Raw genomic sequence first — 19,533 nt, 5'->3', positions numbered from 1 at the left:
CAGCCAACTCCCTGAGCTCGTGTTCCTAAGAGCCGGGACGAGCCCCCAGTGGGAGCTGATGTTGAGTTAGACATTCCCCTTGAGCAGCAGCTGAGGGAATAAGTAAACTCGCCTCATGCGCAGCCATTTATTACCCACCTGTTTACATGTGTCTTTGTTTGTCCTTGCTGTTGGCGTGTTTATCTGCCCGAGCTGTTAGCCAAGAAGGAAGGAGCTGAATAAACAGATCCCAGGGTGTTCTTCCGAGACCCTTCTCCGAGAAGATGGGGGTGGGGGGCTCTCCCCGGGATGCAAGGCTCCCAGTCAGCAATAATTCCGGAGCCAGGCATCAATCTGATAAAAGGTTAACAGAGGGGGGAAAACAAGCAAATGTGTTTGGGGAAGTAAATGAGAAGCCTGAGCCCCCATGTCTGAAACGCAAGATGAAGGCAAAGGCCTTGGCTTTGGGATTTGTTGTCAATATTGCCTGACCAGATGCGCCCTTTCAGATGTTTGGGGAGGGGGGTTGTTCTGTCACTTTGGTTTCTGTTCTTCAAAACACCAAAACTAGGAGGGAGGAGGAAAGGAGGGAGGGAGGGAGGGAGAGAGAGAGGAAGGAAGGAAAGAAAAAAGGGAGAGAGGAAAAGATGGAGAGAAGGAGGAAGGAAAGAAGGAAGGGAGAGAGGAAGGAAGAATAGAAAAAAGGGAGAGAGGAAAGGGTGGAGGAAGGAAGCAAGAATGGAAGGGAGGAAGGGAGGGAAGGAAGGAAGGAAGGAAGGAAGGAAGGAAGGAAGGAAGGAAGGAAGGAAGGAGGAAAGGAAAGAAGGAAGGAAGGAAGGAAAGGAAGGAGGGAGAGAGAAGGGAGGAAAGCCCACACTTATTAAGTGTCTAATGTGTGCCTATCAGTCACTGTGCTAAGCACTTTTCAAATATTATCTGAAATATCTGATCCTCCCAACAACCATGGGAAGTGAGTTCTATTATTTTCTCCATTTTATAATTGAGGAAACTGAGATAGGCAGAGGTGCAATGACTGACCCAGAGTCACAGAAGTATTAAGTGATTGTAGCCAGATTTGAATTATCCCCACTCTAAGCCCAGTGCTCTAGACTCTGGGCCATCTAGCTTTCTGCCCTCTGTCCCCATAGGGATTCCCCAGGCAGAGGTAGAAGGATTCTTGCAGATCATCCATCCCCTTCAGCCACACTTACAGCCAATGAAATAAAACCCAAAGAGAAGTGATTTGCCACAAGCTAAAAAGGTAGGAAGCATCATAAGTGGCAGAATTGGTATTTGAACACTTCAGAAACTGGCAAATGCTGCAAATCAGGCTACAAAAAATTGCTACGAAATTGAATTCACAAAACACAAATTGAATACAAAATTGATTTGTCGTTTTGTTGATTTCTAGACTTAAGAAAGTGATAGAGGGGGGCAGCTAGGATAGAGCACCAGACCTGAAGTCAGGAGGACCTGAGTTCAAATGGGACCTCAGACACTTAACATTTCCTAGCTGTGTGACCCTGGGCAAGTCACTTAACCCCAATTGCCTCAGGAAAGAAAGAAAGAAAGAAAGAAAGAAAGAAAGAAAGAAAGAAAGAAAGAAAGAAAGAAAGAAAGAAAGGAAGGAAGGAAGGAAGGAAGGAAGGAAGGAAGGAAGGAAGGAAGGAAGAAAGGAAGGAAGGAAGGAAGGAAGGAAGAAAAAAGAAAGAAAGAAAGAGAGAGAAAAAATAGAGACAATGTGAATAATTCAGATTAAACTCAGAAATGTGTCGTACATACAGTTTTTTGTGATCCAGTTGTTAAACATTTACTCCTGTTATAGATGGCTCACCTAATCCAATTGAGGTTGAGAAGTTTGAAGGGGCTTTGTCTAAGGTCACACGGCTAAAAATAACCCACATCCCCAATTCGAGATGTTTCCACTCCCACCTCCATAACCCCACGGTATTAAATACTCTCCCATTCGATGCTTTTTGGCACAATATCATGGGTCAGCTTACTGGAAAACCTTAATGGTTATCGACATATTTAAAATTAAATTGTGAGAGTTACCTTCATAAAGGTTCCTGATTCTGTGAAGGATGATTTATAAGGACCATCCCCCATGGTGTCATCTTCATGTCTTTGCTTTGGCTGAGCCCCTTGCCTAGAATGCACTCCCCCTTCCCCTCCAACTCTTAGAATCCCTAATTTCCTTCACGACTGTTCCAATACCATCTTCTATGTGACGTCTTTCTTGATTCTTCATCTATTAGTGCTTTTGCCCCCAAAATTATTTTGTAATTATATCTATATATATTCTATTTTATATGTATACTTGTTACTTCCCCTGGTAGAACTTAAACCCCTTGAGGGGAAATATATTTCAATTTTATCTCCATATCACCCCTGGAATACAGAAAGTGCTTAATAAATGCTTGTTGACTTAGTAGATTGATTAACCAGAGATTAGAAGATGTTTCAGTTTTAAAAATTGAAAACGTAGTTATGAGGGCAATGACCCTTTTTGACCTCATCTCCCTCCTCAATTCTTGGCACGGGGTCTTGTACATAGGGTCTTGATACCCCCGTGCATAAAACTTCTCCAAGATGCAGTCCCAGAACCTATCTGTGCTGCTCATACTGAGCCACTCTCTTTCATCCCTCGTCCTCCCATAAATCTGCCACACAGGATCGATACAATATGCTGAGGTCCTTCCTCACATCTGTTCTTGTTCAATTGTTTTCAGTCTTATCCTTCTCCCCATGATCCTATTGGGGATTTTCTTGTCAAAGATACTGGAGTAGTTTGCCATTTCCTTCTCCAGCTCATTTTACAGATGGGGAAACTGAGGCAAACAGGCTGAAGTGATTTGCCCAGTGGGCACAGCTGGTAAGTATCTGAGGGCAGATTTTCCTGACTCCAGGTTTCACTCCATCCCCTGAGCCTCCCAGCTGCCTTATATAGACTAGACGTCTAATATGTCAGGTTGAACTGGGTCTGTCCAGCTGGGACCTTCAACAGGCTACCTTTGACCCTCCATCCTTATAGTCTATTCCTCTGGAAGCAGAGGGGAAAGGTGCCCTAAAGAGTAAGATTAAGAGGGATCCTATATTTTATCAGGGGCAATAAGCCATGAAGAAAATGGACTTATACAAGTTGTATCACCATGCTGTATTTCCTGGCTCATCCTTAGTACAATCAACATATTTTTTAAGTGTGTTTACCTGGGCCAAGCATCACGGTAGGTAGTGGGGAAAGAAAGTCCAAAATTAGGCAGTCTTTACCCTTGAGGAACTTACAGTCTAGCCTGAGGTGACACCATATACATATGTATTATATACTACACAGATGCAGACTAATGTGGGGGACAGGGAGGGACCCTAGCAACTGAGGACTCAGAAAAGGATTCTTAGAAAACCACAAAGTAACATGATTTGTATGATATCATGCTTGTGTTCAGTTTGTTAAACATTTCCCAATGACACTGTAATCTGGAGATTGGCAGTCAAAATTTGACACCTCTAACTATAGATGGGGGTGTTTGAGAAGTAATCTGAGAGATAAAGGGGAAATGGTTGGGGAAATGGAAACGGATGGCGTGATATGAGTGAGGAAAAGGAAGAAGGCTGGCTTGGGACCATGGAACCTGTAATAGGTTTCATCCCAAACAGAGGAAGGTCATCGGGAGCCATTGGAGTATATGGAGCAGAAGCATGATGTGGGTTTGTACTTTGGGGGTTGCTCAACTGTGTAAAGGAGGGGTTGAGCCCCACCTGAGCCTTCTGAATCTGATCAGCCACAATCAGATACACTCTCCCTCAACCCCAATGTAGCGATGTCATCCTGGTCCTCCTGGAACATGAAGGACGACCACCAGAGGATGGATCGCAGGGGCAAGAGCTGAGGAGGCTAATGAGGAGCCCATTTCAGTAGCCCAGGCCACAGGTCTTCACCTTCGCCGTCACTGCGTCCCCAGGCTGGCAGCTCTCTGGTACCCCATCTCATCATCGGAAGAGACTCTGCCAGCCTCCCTTCTTTTCTCCAGGGAAGGTAATGCTGCCCTTGGCCATACAGGTTTTCATCCTTCTGCCCAAGTGGATTCTTCCCCAATCAGCCACGAGGGTCAGCCGGTGACTCCGGGGCTCTCCGCTCTCCTGATGAGGTGCCCGTTCTTGGGTATCCTCCCTCCAAACAGATCCGGACTTGGTGCAAAGAGAGAAAGAGAATGACTTTTGAGCAGACTTGTCCTTTTTCTCTAGAAAGGTACATTTGCAGTCAAGTCTGTGCACAGAATTTTTATTCCTCTAATTCATCCTGGGCTAGATTTAGTACACAAGTTCTCCGGAGGAAATGTATTCAATAAAAATTTGATGGGCTCTGTCAGCTCAGCAGAATCTCCTTAAGAATTCCAAGTGTTTATTCGGTTGCTGGCTTTGGCAGCTTCATGCCCGCACTCTGCAAACTGCCTCTTTTAGCCCGGGATCCCACCGAGGAAGGGCTGGGTAGCCCACCCCTGTAAATCACACAGCCTCCCCCCCACTCCTTCACAGAGCAGCAAAATGCTTTTCTTCGGGGCGGGGAGGAGGGCATCCCGCTCCGAGAGAGAGCCGAAGCTTGGCCCCCAACTCCAGGATCCGGGGATCCCAAAGCTCATTGGGCCAGATGGATTAGGAGGAGAAGAAGCTCAGCTGCCCTATGGGAAGGGTTGGGGAGGGTGGAGAACAGCACTGTGGGCTTCTGACCTGGTGGGACATGATTTATGTGAGGTTGTAAAGTCTATTGAAGAAAAGGAATAAATTTACTGAGTTTCCATGAGGTTAGTGTAATAAATTTTGATTTATTAGTCTTTGATGCTTTGTCCTTATTCAGCATGCAAAAAGCAAACTTTCCAGGAGGCCCGAAACAGTGGGATTCTCAGCCCTAGGAAATGTGAAGGGACAGGAAGGGGGAGCTCGGCAGGACTGCTGCTGGCCATAGAGGGCAGCTCCGTTTGGATGTTGGAAAGGAGACGGGGGCCAGAAGGCACGATCCTAGCTTTACTGGGTGTCACAGGGCCTGGGAATCCTCCCAGAAAATAGCTTTTTGGGGCTTTCTCCATTCTGCCGCCTCTGGAATCTCCCCAAGGCCATTGCTGGGAATAGGAGTTTTCCTTGGGTTTCTGGCCCTCTGGTGGCTGAAGGTGGGAAAGTCAATCGTTAACAATTTATTAAGTGCACACAATGTGACTAGGAGAGAGGGGGGGAAGGGAGAAATGAAACAGTTCTTTCTATGCCTTAGAGAAGGAGAGCAAAAGGTGCTTCGATCCTGCACATTTACAGCTTGAGAGGAAAGAAATCTGGGAGGGAAAGCACTAGCAGACAAGGAGGTGAATGAATGAAAAAGCAATTATTAAGGGCTGGAGATACAAAGATAAAAGCAGAGTGATTCTACCTTCAAGGGGCTTATATTCTAGTAGGAGGGGAGGAACTCTGGACAGGGAGGGACACCTTAGTCCAGAAAGTTATGGTCAGAAAGGGTGGCAACTGGGGCCGCTGGGGAAGAGATTGACACATCCCGTCCAGGAACAATGGCAGGTTTGATTTGATCAAGGTCCCGAAGGCAAGGGGGTGGAGAGAGACTGTGGATATGAGATGGCTGGAGAGTGGGGAGTGAAATAAAGAACATGGTGGCTGGGGCTTTCCTGAAATAAGGGTCTAGGAGAGGTTCGTTTATAAGGTGATTTAAGTGTGGAAGGAAAGATTTAAAGAAATAGAGGTGAGAAAGGAGACCCAGTCATCCTTCTAGCTTTATTGTTTATACTTTCTATCCTGTTCTGAGGACGCGGTCAACTTTAGCCAGAAGAAGACTTAGAAGGACCACGATAATTTGATTTAAATGAAAACCTACTTACTAAGTGCTATGAGAGAAAGAAATGCATCTGAGGACATGGTCAACTTTAGCCAGAAGAAGACTTAGAAGGACCATAATAATTTGATTTAAATGAAAACCTACTTACTAAGTGCTATGAGAGAAAGAAATGCATCTGAGGACATGGTCAACTTTAGCCAGAAGAAGACTTAGAAGGACCATGATAATTTGATTTAAGTTAAAGTCTCCTAAGTGCCATGAGAGAAAGGAATACAGGGACAAAAAAAAAAATAATGACTACCCTCAAGGAGCTTATTTCTACTGAATTGTTCCCACAGCTTAGCAAAAACGGGAACATTTTGTCTGTATTGGCTTTGTGTGTATCGATGATGTATGCTTCTCAAGGAGATTATGAGCTCCCTGATGGGACCCTGTGGTTTGGAGCATGTTGCTTCCAGATCTGGGAATATTCCTTTTAGGCTCAAAGAACTTGATTTCAAAATCAAGCCATATCACGTCCTCCTTGGGCAAATAATTGACTCTCAGGACCTCAGTTTCCTTCTCTGTAAATGAAGGTTTGGGTGACCAATCATAAATCCCATAATTCTGAGGGTCCGATAAGGAAGACTTGTTGTCTGAGGCTCACAGAGCAGAGAAAGCAGTAAGTGTTTAGTCTATCCTAGCATCCAAAATACCTCCATAGTTCTCCCTCGCCCTTCCTTAAGTAGGCATTCTCCTCTCCTGAGAAGCCTTTTCCTGGCATTCTAAACCTCTTTTCCTTTGCTTGCCCTACTCCTTCAGAATCTCCTCCACACATCTCCCCCATGACCATCCGTCAGCCAATTAACAAGCATTTATTTAAGCCCTTCCTATGTGTGGTTAGTCTTAAGGATCTTGGGTACTGCCTTCTGTCTCAAAGCCCCAGGAATGGCCCTTCCCAGCAGACACAATGCAATCCTTCCATCTTTGTTCCTGGATCACAGAGCAGCCTGTAGCCAGCCAGGGGGCCCCAGTCTGATGTCTGCTCAGTGGTCTCCCCATTTATCATGGTGGGATGACATAGATTGCCTTGGAAAATGCTCTGGAAGACTCTAGAGCCCCCCCCCCCAACCCCATCCCCATCAGGTAGGGGCCGAGGAGGGAGGAAGCTCGGTGAATCTCCTCCGCATGAGCAGCTGTGTCTGCCCAGGCCCTTGTTTGAAGAACAATGTAGATATAGACGGCGGGGGGAGAAAATATTAAACCAAAGGGTGTGCTTACAAAATGGCTTTTCAGGTCCCAATACACAGAGTGATTTCCTCGCACTGGCAAACCTTTCATCCTGGAGAAATCATTCAACAGATGCAGAGGCAAATTGTATTTGCCTGGATCTCCCCCATCCCACCTCAGGCTGATGGCAAAATGAGACATCTGAGTGCTCCTGGAAGCTCCGCTGCTGATTACGGAACCCCTGCCCCTTTAGCATGGGAGGGAGACTCTCATAGCCTCCTCTCTGGATACTTCCAGGCAGGTCTGGTCGCCTTTGCATCAGCCGGCCTAATAATCATCCCAAGCAGCCGATGATGCACAAAAGCATTTCTTTGGGGGTTTGGGGGAGCTTTAAAATAGTATCCCTCAGCCTCGCCCCTTCCTCTGCAGCTTACCTCCCTAATTGTGTTCTGTTCGGGCTCATATTAAAATGAGTTTGCATTCTCTGAGCACTGAACCCACCAGGCAGTTGGGGAGACAGCCAGAAATGTGCTGGCTGGCAGGGAGGGCGAAGCTGGTCCAGGCTGGCCCCAGATAACCCAAGGTAAATAATGCACATATGGATCAGGGAGAGTTGGTTATATTTGCTCTTAGTGTTCCTGGCCTTCCCTGGACCGCTCCAGGAGGAACACCACGGTCCTTTTCTTTACCGGTCCAGCACCGAATGAACACTTACTGGTTTGTTTGGGGAATGGGAAGGGTTTGGGGATCATGAGCTCTTGGGGGAGAAAGCTGGTATGACAATTGGAAACCTGTGATGGGTGGCTGCCCATTGCCTCTGTCCTCGAGGATTTTTCTGTCTTTCCCTGGCTTCTTCTAAAGCCAAATGAAATATTCCCTCCCCTCCCTCCTTCTTTCCCCCCCTCCTCTCCTCCGTCTCCCCTCCAGAAGGTGGGAGTGAGTTAGAGAGGAAACAAAGTGGTGAATAACAGTAATGAGACAGGGTTCAACCCCTACTTAGCTCCAGTTGGAGGGAGGCAGCTCCCCACTGGGCTGGGGGAGCCCCGGGCCATGAGCCCCTGCTGCCCTGGCCCTTAATTAGCTTCCTGGGCCGCAGTGGGGCCCGGCTGCTTCGGTTTGGCAGCTCTGTGGAGATCTGGGAAATAAATTAGAGTATTGATCTGCTCCGAGCATGAGCTTCCTCCGGTCCCTTTAACCCTGGGAAACCATCAGGTGTTCTGACCAGATAATCAAAGACCTCTCAGAGGTCACCGCTTCCAATGGTTACTCTCCCTCGTTATCCTAGCCCAGGAGATTGGGGGGCCCCCCCTTCCAAAGCCACATGGACTAGTGTAGCTGAGTTGAATTCAAAACCCGGCCGTGAGGTGACGGATTTCTCCCAGCTTCCTCAGTCTCGGGGCAGCAAGCCGACTGAGAGTTTTTTCTCATTCTCCTTGTAGGCTCTTTGGTTTCCCCTATATTGTTGCTCAGTCACAATGACCATAACTCTCATGTCTATGGCAAAAGCACTTTCATCATCAGAGTGGTGCAGGGGTTAGAGCCTTGAATTTGAAGTCTCAGAAACTGAGTTCAAATCTGGGTGACCTCCAAATAAGTCACCGCCCCTCTATGTCTTAATTTCTCCATCTGTAAAATGGGGATAATAAAAGTACCTTCCTCTAGGGGTCTTGTGAGGATCAAATGGGTTAACATATGTAAGGTGCTTTGCAAACTTTAAAACTCTAAGGGTTAATTTAGATGTTCAAGCATTTTTCAGTTATGTCTGACTTTGTGATCCCATTTGGGGTTTCCTTGGCAATTGTACCGGAATGGTTTGCCATTTCCTTCTCTAGGCCATTTTGCCTTTTCCCAAAGTTATGTAGAGACCTGAGGATAGAAGTGAGATTTGAACCCAAGTCCTCTAACTGCAAATGTGTTTCAGAAGTCTTGAGTTTGAATCTTGGCTCTGCCACTGATTAGACAAGTCACTTCAGTTTTTCCATCTATATGTAATCTAGAGGGAAGGAATGAATGAAAAAGCATTAAGTGCTATGTGCCAAGAATTGTACTGCAATAAGGGGGATTGTTAGATGTTCCCTTCATGCTCTAGAAACTATGAGTCCAAATGCTATGACCGTCTCTGTCATTCTCCTGTCCATCTGTCAGTCTGTCTCTCTCTCTCTGTCTCTTTCTCTGTCTCTCTCTCTCTCTGTCTCTCTCTCTCTCTCTCTGTCTCTCTCTGTCTCTCTCTCTTTTTCTCTTTGTCTTTCTCTGGGTCTCTCTCTTTCTCTGTCTCTGCCTCTGTCTCTGTCTCTCTATCTGTCTCTTTCTTTCTCTCTTTGTCTCTCTCTGTGTGTCTCTGTCTCTGTCTCTCTTTCTCTCTTTGTCTCTTTCTGTGTCTCTGACTCTCTCACTGTCTCTGTCTCTCTCTCTGTCTCTGTCTTTCTCTGTCTCTGTCTCTCTGTCTCTGCCTCTCTTTTTCACACACACACACACACACACACACACACACACACACACACACATTTCTCCCTCCCCACCTCCCACCCCCTCCCAGACCCTGACTCACTTCAGTGGAAAGCTGGAAAGCTTCTGCCGGGATGGGGAAGGGCCTTGAGTCGGTGCCTTGGGAGGATTCCTTGGAGAAGCCGGGAATGTTTGGCGGGCAGCAGGGAAAGAGCAGGGGTGGGAGTGGGGGCTGTCCAAGTATCCCAAGGATTATGATGGGGAAGAGCGATTAGCCTTGCTCCGCTTGGCCCCTGAGGACAGAACAAGGAATAATGGGCAAAATTTGCAAAAAGGGCATATTTAGGTTAGTTATAAATAAGGCAAAACTTTCTAATGGCTGAGCCTGGCCCAAAGTATTCTGGGCCTCCTGGGGAGCCGTGGGCCCTCCCTTATGCTTCCTGGGCTTCGGAGGATGGGGATAATAAAAGGGATTCGGCCTGAGGGCCCTTGGCAGGACTGAGCTCCTCTGACTCTGAGATTCTCTGGGGCCACCAGGGGCGTCATGGTGCTCAGAGCCCCAGCAGGACTCATCCTCCTGAGTTCAAATCCAGCCTCAGACAGTCACCAGTTGTGTGTTGGGCTAGTCATGTCCCCTGCCTGCCTCAGTTTCCTCATCTGCCAAATGAGCCGGAGAAAGAAAAGACCAACCAGTCCAGTGTCTCTGCTAAGAAAACCCCAAGTGGGGTCATGGAGACTTGGACCGTACTGACCAACCACAGTGCTCCACCTTGGCTGGCAGATGGTTTTATCTTTGTACCTGATTTGCCTCAGTCCCACCAAGTGGGGAGAACACCCCATTTTAAGTCAGGGGATCAGAGTTTGCATCCCTGCTCTCCCACAAGGCTGTGTGATCTTAGCCAAGTCACCTGATCTCTCTGGACTTCCATTAAATGTGTGAAAATCAGAAAATATCCTATGGAAGTCTAGAGGGAACTTCTCCCTGTGCTGGCCAGCTTCCTCGACCTCATGTCTTCATCCCTACAATGTGGGCTTACTCATCTCTGAGGGCCCTCCCGGTTCTACATCATTATCTGAGAGCTCCCCGCTCCCGAGGGCAGGGGCTTTCTTCTTGGCGTCTGTCTGGCTTGGAGCAGGCTTGCCCCAGGACCGCCCTCCCACCTGTGGCCCCTACAATCCAGGCTGACAAGGGCAGCCCAGCCAGGGACCAGACAACCAGGACGGACCCATGTTCCCGCACCAGTCTGTCCGGGCCAGAGCCACGGCTTGTCCCCCTCAGCTGGACTTGGGAGCACGGCGTGCTCCTCCAAGCTTCGGATGCTGCAAATATATTCCTTTATTCATTCTTCTTTCAGGGTGGGAGGTCTTCAAGTGCAGGCCCCAGACAGAGCACTCTCCCCAAATGGCGGGAGGACCAGATTACTTAAACTGGTCTCATTTTCCCCCTTTTCCTTTTGCTTCAGGAAAATCATCCCAAGTGAAATTACCCCCCTCAGATCTGGAGCCCTGCACAGCGATCAGAGTTCTAACTAGGGCAGGGCCATCTGAACTTTGTCCCTGGGTGGCAAATTTTGAGGGCACTTTAGCACATTAGCATCATAAGCTATGGACTTAACACCTTGTTTGGGAATTGTGGTGTTGTTCATTTGTTTTTTCCTAACCAGACCTGGGATTTCATCTGTGTGAAGAACTTCCTTAATCAATATGGATCGGTGACTTCTCTGTCCTTTACAATTTTAAAGAATTGTCAAGGACACTGAGTTTGTGACTTGGGGAGGGTCAAATACCCAGCATGTGACAGAAGTGAGACTCAGGGGATAGTGAGACAACCCAAGGCCTGACATCAGGAGGACCTGAGTTCAAATCCAGCCTCAGATACTTAACACTTCCTAGCTGTGTGACCTGTACAAATCACTTAAACCTAATTGCCTAAAAAAAAAAAAGAAATGGGACTTGAATCCAGGTCCTTCTGGACCCAAGGCCCTCCCTCTCTCTAGTACACTCCATTGCTCCTACTTAAGCACAGCAATTCCTACTTAAGTCTCTGACCACACTCCTTTGTCCAAATGGGATTTTTCAAGGAAAGATAGACCTGAGAGTAGGAAGGAGAGACAGGAAAGTGAGAGAGAGAGAGAGAGAGAGAGGAGAGAGAGAGAGAGAGAGAGAGAGAGAGAGAGAGAGAGAGAGAGATCCTATCTCCTTGGGGAGAAAGGTCTCCCTGAGGTGCTGGGCCCAGGAGCCAGAGCAGAGCTGGGTGCCCCCTGGAGAACCCCCTTGAATCCGGCAGAATAGAAACTCCTTTCATTTTTTCCTCCCTCCCACCTGATCCAGAGCCTGGAACATAGAAGGAGCTTAATGATGCTTGTTATTAATGAATTAAGTTGTTATCATTGTGGTGCCGTTGTTCATTCCATCCGGCTCTCCCTGACCGCATTTGGGGATCTCTTGGCAGGAACACTGCAGGGCTGGCCGTTCCCCTCTCCATCCCATTCCCAGATGAATTACAGATTACACCCGAGGCCCAGGGGCCAGTGATTTGCCCAGGGTCACGGGGCCAGTAAGTGTCCGAGACCACATTTGGACCTGGCACTCTGCACTACGGCACCACCTGGCAGTCAACTAACTATTAATAAGACTTGTTATTAAGAGTTACTGAATTACTTGGGTCTCCTTACCCCAGAAATGTCTGTTTTTCTTACCTCATGTAATAATTCCATCAACAAGCATTGATTAAACACCCATGGTGTGCCTGGCATTGGGCCGGGCAGTAAGCGTATAAATCCAAAAAAGGGGATGGTCCCACTTTCAAGGAACAAGGGAATTAGGTCCATTCTCCAGGGTCATAGGTTAATAGACCTAAAAGGGACCCGAGGGGCCATCGGGTACAATCTGTTGACTCTGCAGGTCCAGAGAGATCCCTAGGTGTCAGAAGCAGGATTTGGATCCAGGTCCTCTCAGCCAACCCTCACCTTGAGGTGCCGTGCTAATTCCTGGTTTCAGAAACTGCTAAATAACAGAGCGAAAATATATTGCTAATAGGGGTCAAGGGATGAGCACTTTGCCAGGGGGCACTTATTTTTAGAAAAGAAGCTGATGATCAGAGAGGTAAGAACCCAAGGTACACAATCTATAGCTTGCACACCTGGGTATACATGGGTCAAATGCACACACACACACACACACACACACACACACACGTACACGACTCACATCTTATTTTTCATTCGTGACTCATTTCTCAGCCAGGATTGGGGGAGAGAAAAAAAAAACCAGATTGTGCGGCTCCCAACAGTAATATGATTCTGGGCAGCGATGGAGGGCTGCTCCCATGAATTATTGTCTTTTCAATACATCTTAACAGAGCTGGAGGCTGCATCCACTGAAAGCCTTTCACCAACATTTAGTGATAAACTTTTGTCTCTGGTGAGTAAACAATTTCCTTCCGAGCCCCTCTTTCTCCCCCCGATTTAAACCAGAGTACATTGGATCTTTCTTCCAAAAGCATCTATTATGTCAAATGAAATAGTGGGGGGTTTTTTTCCCTTCCCTTTGCCCTGGGTCCTTATATCAAACCTTCCTGCTAAAAATACAGCGAGGAGGACGATCGAATGCCATCCCGTCCCCTGAAAAATGGGCCCGTCCCGCCTGGTGCTGGGGATTGTGTGTAAGCGAGGGCCTGGGATTCGGGGAGGAGATGGAAGGTTGCGCCTTCCCGAGTGATTTCTGAACTCTCACAGAAACCTGACTTTACAGCCTGTGGAAGCTTCTCTCCTTCTGGTTTCCTCTTTATCTGGATTATTGTCTCTAAGTTTCCAAAGCAGCCCCGGTTCCTGAGTGGTTTATAAATTAGGGCTGTGTTACAAGAGCCCCCCACAGTGTGACTGCATTTTAGGTAGTGTCAGAGTTTCTATTATAAACCCCATTTCTCAGAGGTTTATGATTCTGCCATAAAAATGTACCAGGGGCTAGGATTTGGACTCTACCATGAACAGCTGCTGGAGAGGGAGGTGATCAGGGCTCCCAGACCCGGGACAGGGGTGACCAGAGTCACGTGCCCTTTTGTTTGGGGGAAGGAGAAAGAAATGACTCCCCCTGCCTGTAGCCGGGCCGGGACATCTAGCAGAGAGAGACCCCCCCCAATTGATGGATGGCTTGTTTGCTGGGTCCGGATTATTTTCAGTCATGGCTTCTGACTCCTAGAGACGTGAATCAGAAGGTACCTTCAGATTCAAGGGGGTCCATTTAAGCAAGTACCCCTCAGGAGACTGGGGGACAGGTGACATTTCCAAAGTGGGATTTTGCCTTACAAAGAGATACCTTTCATGGTCCTCCCCTGGGAATTCGAAGTGTATTTCCTGACGGCGCCATAATAAGTTGTAGCAGGAGACTAAGTTTCATGCTGGAAGAAAACTTAGAGGCCATTTTTACTGGAGATACAATAATAAACGTGGCTCTTGCCTTCAAAAGACTGACCATCTTCCAGAACAATAGCTTAGATGCTATGAATTGGAACCAGAGAGCTGGGTTCAAACCCTGACTTTATTCTTTACTACTTACATGATTCTTGGGTCCTCAGCAAATGGAAAATGTAGAGCAATGGAATGAATGGACTGTCCTTTAATCTAAATTATCTATATAATCTATAAATCTATAAATTGGAAATCTTAATTTATGGTTCTAGGAAATGACACAAAATGTGTTGCACCTTGATTATTCCCAGCTCTGATTTAAAAAAAAATTAGGAGAATCTGAAGCATGCTGGGAAAGGGAATGGGGAGAGGGAGAGAAGGAGGGAGCAGTAGTAAAGTGACTTGCCCAAAATCCATGGGGGACGAAGTGCCAGAGCTCCAGAGGGCACTATACACAATAACAACAAGATTATGTGATGATCAACTCTCATGGATGTGGCTCTTTTCAACAATGAGGTGATTCGAGGCAATTCCAATAGGCTTGGGATGGAGAGAACCATCTGTATCAATGGAGAGGACTATGGGGACTGAGTAGGGATCACAGCAGAGTGTTTTCACCTTGTTGTTGTTGACTTGTTTTTTTCCTCATTTTTTCCCTTTTTGATTTGACTTTTCTTGAACAACATGACAAATAGGGAAATACATTTAAAAGAATTACACATATTTGATCTATATTAGATTATTTGCTGTCTTGGGGGGAGACAAGGGAGGGAGGGAGAAAATTTTGGAACACAGGGTTTTAACAAAGTGATGTTAAAAAAATTACCTTTACGTGTCTTTGGAAAAATAAAATACTATTGAGAATTAAAAAAAAAAAAAAAAAAAGGATCTGAACTTAGGTGGGCACATTGCAATCACATATAGACAAGCTTCTATCCAGTGAAAGATGTCTGAGGAATATGATGTGCTTTAGCTTATTCAGAGAAGGGACTGGTTCCCTTTGTTTGTTTGTTTGTTTGGGGGCTGACTTTCTTTGGAATGCTGCCTGGTACATAGTAGGTGCCTAATAAGTGCTCATTGTCTGGCTGCCTGCACGCAGAGATAACTCTGTGCCTGTCTCCGGCCTCCGTGCAGATGTCTGGGGTGGAGCTGACTCGGCCTTGGCCGCGGCCTCCACCGCTTGCCCAGCCCATGGGGGAGACAGGCTATCACTTCATCATGGCGGGCCCTGCCCCCCCCTCGGCTGTTCCCCACCTGCTCTCTGTCAGGGAAGGAAGTGCCCGATAAAACTTCTTCTCAGGTGCTGCAGTGCCTCGGATGCAGAAGGAATGGGCTTTGTTTTACAAGCTACAGTGAATTGTGGCCCACGGGGAGCAGAAGGCCCCCCGCCCCCCGCCGCCTGGCATTTCTCATGGCCGGGTAACTGCCTGCTCTGACTGCTTTATGCTCCCCAGGTGCCTTTCCCGGGGGGCTCTGGGCCAGCGCCAGAGTCGGGTGGAAGAGCCCAGCCCCTTCTCTGGGGGGGGGGAGTGTCAGAGTCGGGCAAAGGGGCCCAGCCCCTTCTCTGGGGGGTCAGGGGGTCCCCCTGTGTGGGAGGACTTCCTGCCCCATCTCATCCATGCTCCCTCCCTCTCTCTTTGTTTCTCTCTTTATATCTATATCTTTCTCTCTCTCTCTCCCCTTCCCCCTGCTTCTGCCCGGCCCCAAAGCCCCCTGTCCCCTGAGGCATCAGGACCACAGACACAGGCTTGGAAGAGGGATCTAAGCTCATCCAATACACACATTTTACAGATGAGGAAACTGAGGCACAGAGCTATTCTGTGACTTTTTTCCGGATCACACAAGTCATACCTAGAATCCAGGTTCTCTGATTGTGGATCTCATTCTCTTCCATACTTCCTCCCCTTCTCGTCCCGTCTTATTTCTTACCAAACATCAGTTTTCCTTGACTTCTGGGGGCAGTGGGATAGTCTGTTCTATTTATATCATTTCACAAAACCAGAAACGTCTACCTTCAAGGGCATTTGGTCTAAACCCATTTATTTTCTAGATGAACAAGTCAAAGAAAGAGGCAAGGTCCCTTAGGCCGCTAGTAATAGCCATGATCCAAACTTGACCCCCCAGACTCGCGGCCTGTTCTCTCCCCTGTGGCAGGAGCCCCGAGCCCTCCTCCCAAGACCTGACCGCTTGTTCTCCCTGATTGTAAACACTTTGAGGATTGTCTCTGTGGATTTCTCCCAACATCAAGCATGGAGGCTTCTGCCGAGCTGCCGTGGCTGCTGCTGTGGGGCTACCTGACGCTCGGCCTTTTCACTTGCCCCCGTTTGGAGTTTTCCTCCAGATTCGAGCTCATTTTGCAGATGAGGCAACTGAGGCAGAGTTTCTAAGGTGAGATCTGAACTCAGGTCTTCTTCCCACCAGGCCCAGTGCCATCTAGCTGCCTTCCACGTTTTGTGGGGTCTCCTTGTCTGGTTCTGTTTTGCTCTGGAAGAGGATCCATGACCTCACAAGAGGGATGGCTTGTGAATAAGTAGATTTAAGCGGGCAGGCCCATGCAAAGTCACGAGCTCAGTCCCTCCTCCCGAGTCACCGAACCATCGGCAAGACAAAGTCAGGGTGACTGGCAATGACCCGGGCAAGGGAGCCACCTGGCTGGAGATACTGGGCATCCTGGGGAGCTTCTGGAACAGAGGCCAGATAAGGGATATGAAAAGAGAAGTGTTGCAAAGGAGGAAACAATAGAATTTGGCAGTTGATTGGATAGAGAAGATGCAGGAGAGTGAGGAGTCCAGGGTGACCCCTCGGCTGGGAACGAGGGGGTCCGGTAGGATCGGGGCGCCCTCCATGGGAACGGGGAAGTTCAGAAGAGGGTTTGGGATGGCCAGTGAGCACATATAAAATAAATAGGGACAAATCTGTTCAGCAAAGTGAAATAGAAGGGAGTTTGGGACAGAGGGCCCTGCCTGTCAAGGATGGGAAGTGGACACAAAAGTCGAGAGAGATACCCTTGTCTCCCAGGAGCTGGAAACTTTCCCACAAAAAAAGAAGGGACTCACTGCCCAGCCCTGGAGGACAAAACTAGAAGCCGTGTTGGGTAGTCATGAGCGATGTACTCTGAGAGTACAAGTAAAGACTTCCCACCAAGCTCTCCAAAGTGAAGCGGCTGCCCTTTGGGATCAAGAAGAGCTAGTTTAATCATATTTTGATGTAATAATCCTTTAAATATTTAAAGACAGTCATCCCTCCTTAGGCCTCCGACCAAACCCAGATGAGATGGGAGCTGTCAGGTTCAGCCAGGAGTGGGCTGCTGGTTTATGTTTAACAACTGGCTTATGGGAGAAAACCAGGACATGCTTTTAAGATTAATGCCCATAATTAACACTTCCCTGAGATTAGACACAAAGGAGATGCAGTGGATAGAACAGAGGATCCGGAGTCAGGAAAACTCATCTCCTTGGGTTAAACTCCAGCCTCAGACACTGACTACCTGTGTCACCCTGGACAAGTCATTTAACTCTGCCTCAGTTTTCTCAAACTCTCAAATTTCTCAAAAATACAATTAGACAACAATAAATTAAGCTCTAATTTTTATTTTTCTCTAATTTCCAAGGTATACATGCTCCCACTGAAAATTTAACAACTGGATCTTGCAAACGGATTCAAGCTGGCTCTGGTGCACCTCGGGGTCCAGCAATAAAGTATTGGGGAGCAATGGGGTATGAATTTGTGGGGACCTACGTGAGGTTGCCCAACATGAGGGGAAACGTAGAATGCCAATAGAGAAGGTGAGCATCTGGGTTCTTGATGCAGTTTAGATGGAGAATGGGGGCTGACTCGGGTGGTTGTGGGTTAAGGCTACGTGGGTCTGCATGGGGGGGCCCTCGCTGGCATTCTGTGGGGGCCCTTCCAAGCAGAGTAGCAGGCGCCCCCAGCCAGCCTGTGCTTTGCTCTGAGGGGCTGGAGGGGAGATCGCTTACTCACCAGCACCTAGAGCAGGAAGATGGAAAAGCTTCATTAGTGGGCCCATTTTGTCTCTTATGTGGAGAAAATCCTAAAGGAGTCAATGAAGAACAGAACATCTGTTGCTTTCTGTCTCGGTTTGAGTGCTCAATCTGGAGCTAATTGTGGCCCGTCCGACCTCTCCGGGTGTCCCTCCGTCCTCGATATTAGGCGGGTTTTGTTCATTAACGGCTAATATGCTGCAACCTTCTGGCTGGCTTGGCTCAGAGATCACCTTTGTCATGGAAGAAGGATGAGTTTGTTCTCTGCATCATCCATAGCCCGAGCGGTCCCTGCTTTCCAAAGAAATAGCGAGCCCCTAGCCACGCTCCGGGCCCCCTCATCCTGCAGTGGGGGGGACCCCTTTTCTGAGCATTTCCCCCTGACCCCCAACCCCATGAGAAAGCTGGGGGGGAGGGATTTTATTATGGACGATTTTCTAAGCCATAGTTAACAGGAGTCAGCTCTTGGTCACCCACACTCATGAAAGTTGCCACCCAGATAATCCAAAACACTGAACCAGGAAAAAAAAACAGCCCCCCATTGTCAATAAGTGGTACTGGATGCTTTGCTTTTCATTTTTTCCTGGTGGCAGATTTTCTGTCCAGATTACATGTCATGGAGAAGTGTTGCTGTTTAGTCATGTGTGACTCTTTGTGGGGTTTTCTTAGCAAAGACACAGGAGGGGTTTGCTGTGTCCTTCTCCAGCTTAGTTTACAGATGAGGAAACTGAGGCAGGCAGAGTTGCGTGATCTTCCCAGGGCTGGATGTAAGGGATGGAGGCTGGATTTGAACTCATGAAGATGAATTTTCCTGATTCCAAAGCCCAGAGCTTTATTGACTGGGCCACCTGGCTGCCTGTGATTAGTTTTGACTCTTCTGCAACAATGAAGGTAGAGAAGGCTAGGGGATAGAGGGGCGAGTGAATGAATGAATACATGAATTAATGAATGCAAGGCATTTTCCAAGCCCTGACTATGTACGTGCCAGGAGCTATGGCTGGAACATGAGGAGAGACAGTCCCCACTCTCTGCTGATGAGGAAAAACAACCCTTGGAGGGGGAATAGTGATCAGGAGAAGGGGTTTGGATTAGGGGACCCCCCCCGTGGGGAGAAGGAGCTGGCCCTCTCCAGAAGCCAGGCTATGATGGCTTTAATTACTATGTCAGTGTCTGAATTTCCTTTTCTTTTTTTCTTTTTCTTTGTGTCTCCAACACTTAGCACGCTGCCTGATCCATAGAAAGGGCTTAATAACTGTTTATCGATTGATTGACTAATGGATCTAGATAAAGGGGAGGAGGGGAGATGGAGGCTAACCCCAGAATTAACTCTTGCTTTGATCAGCAAGGAAGCTCTCCCCCCATTAACTCTTACACTGAAGGCACCCCCATCCAACAGCCCCCCCAGACAGAAGCAAGAATGGGAGCGGGCTCTGGCTGGAACAGAGATGTTTCCAGTTGTTATGACAACTGAAAGGGAGCAGTTGATACAGGGATGAATGGAGCAGCTTGGAGACCCGGGAGCTCCCTCTGCTATTGTCTTCCCTCTGCCTGGTTTTTGGCCATCGCCAACCGCTCTGGAGAAGGGGGGTGGATGCGGACTTGGTGGGGGGCTCCTCGCTGAGCAGAAAGCCAAATCCTCCTGGATGTCGCCTCCCCC

The 19,533-nt window shown here is 47.9% G+C and overlaps 1 protein-coding gene across 1 annotated transcript in view; it reads left to right on the top strand.

The window, feature by feature from the left end:
- CAMTA1 (calmodulin binding transcription activator 1) overlaps positions 1 to 19,533 on the top strand; it is a 694,264-nt gene that overhangs the window by 327,832 nt on the left and 346,899 nt on the right.

The sequence above is a fragment of the Sarcophilus harrisii genome, chromosome 3, assembly GCF_902635505.1.
Source record: "Sarcophilus harrisii chromosome 3, mSarHar1.11, whole genome shotgun sequence".
In the NCBI taxonomy this organism is placed as follows: Eukaryota; Metazoa; Chordata; class Mammalia; order Dasyuromorphia; family Dasyuridae; genus Sarcophilus; species Sarcophilus harrisii.
Note: the sequence above shows the minus strand (reverse complement) of the source record. Positions and strands in the feature narration are given on the sequence as shown.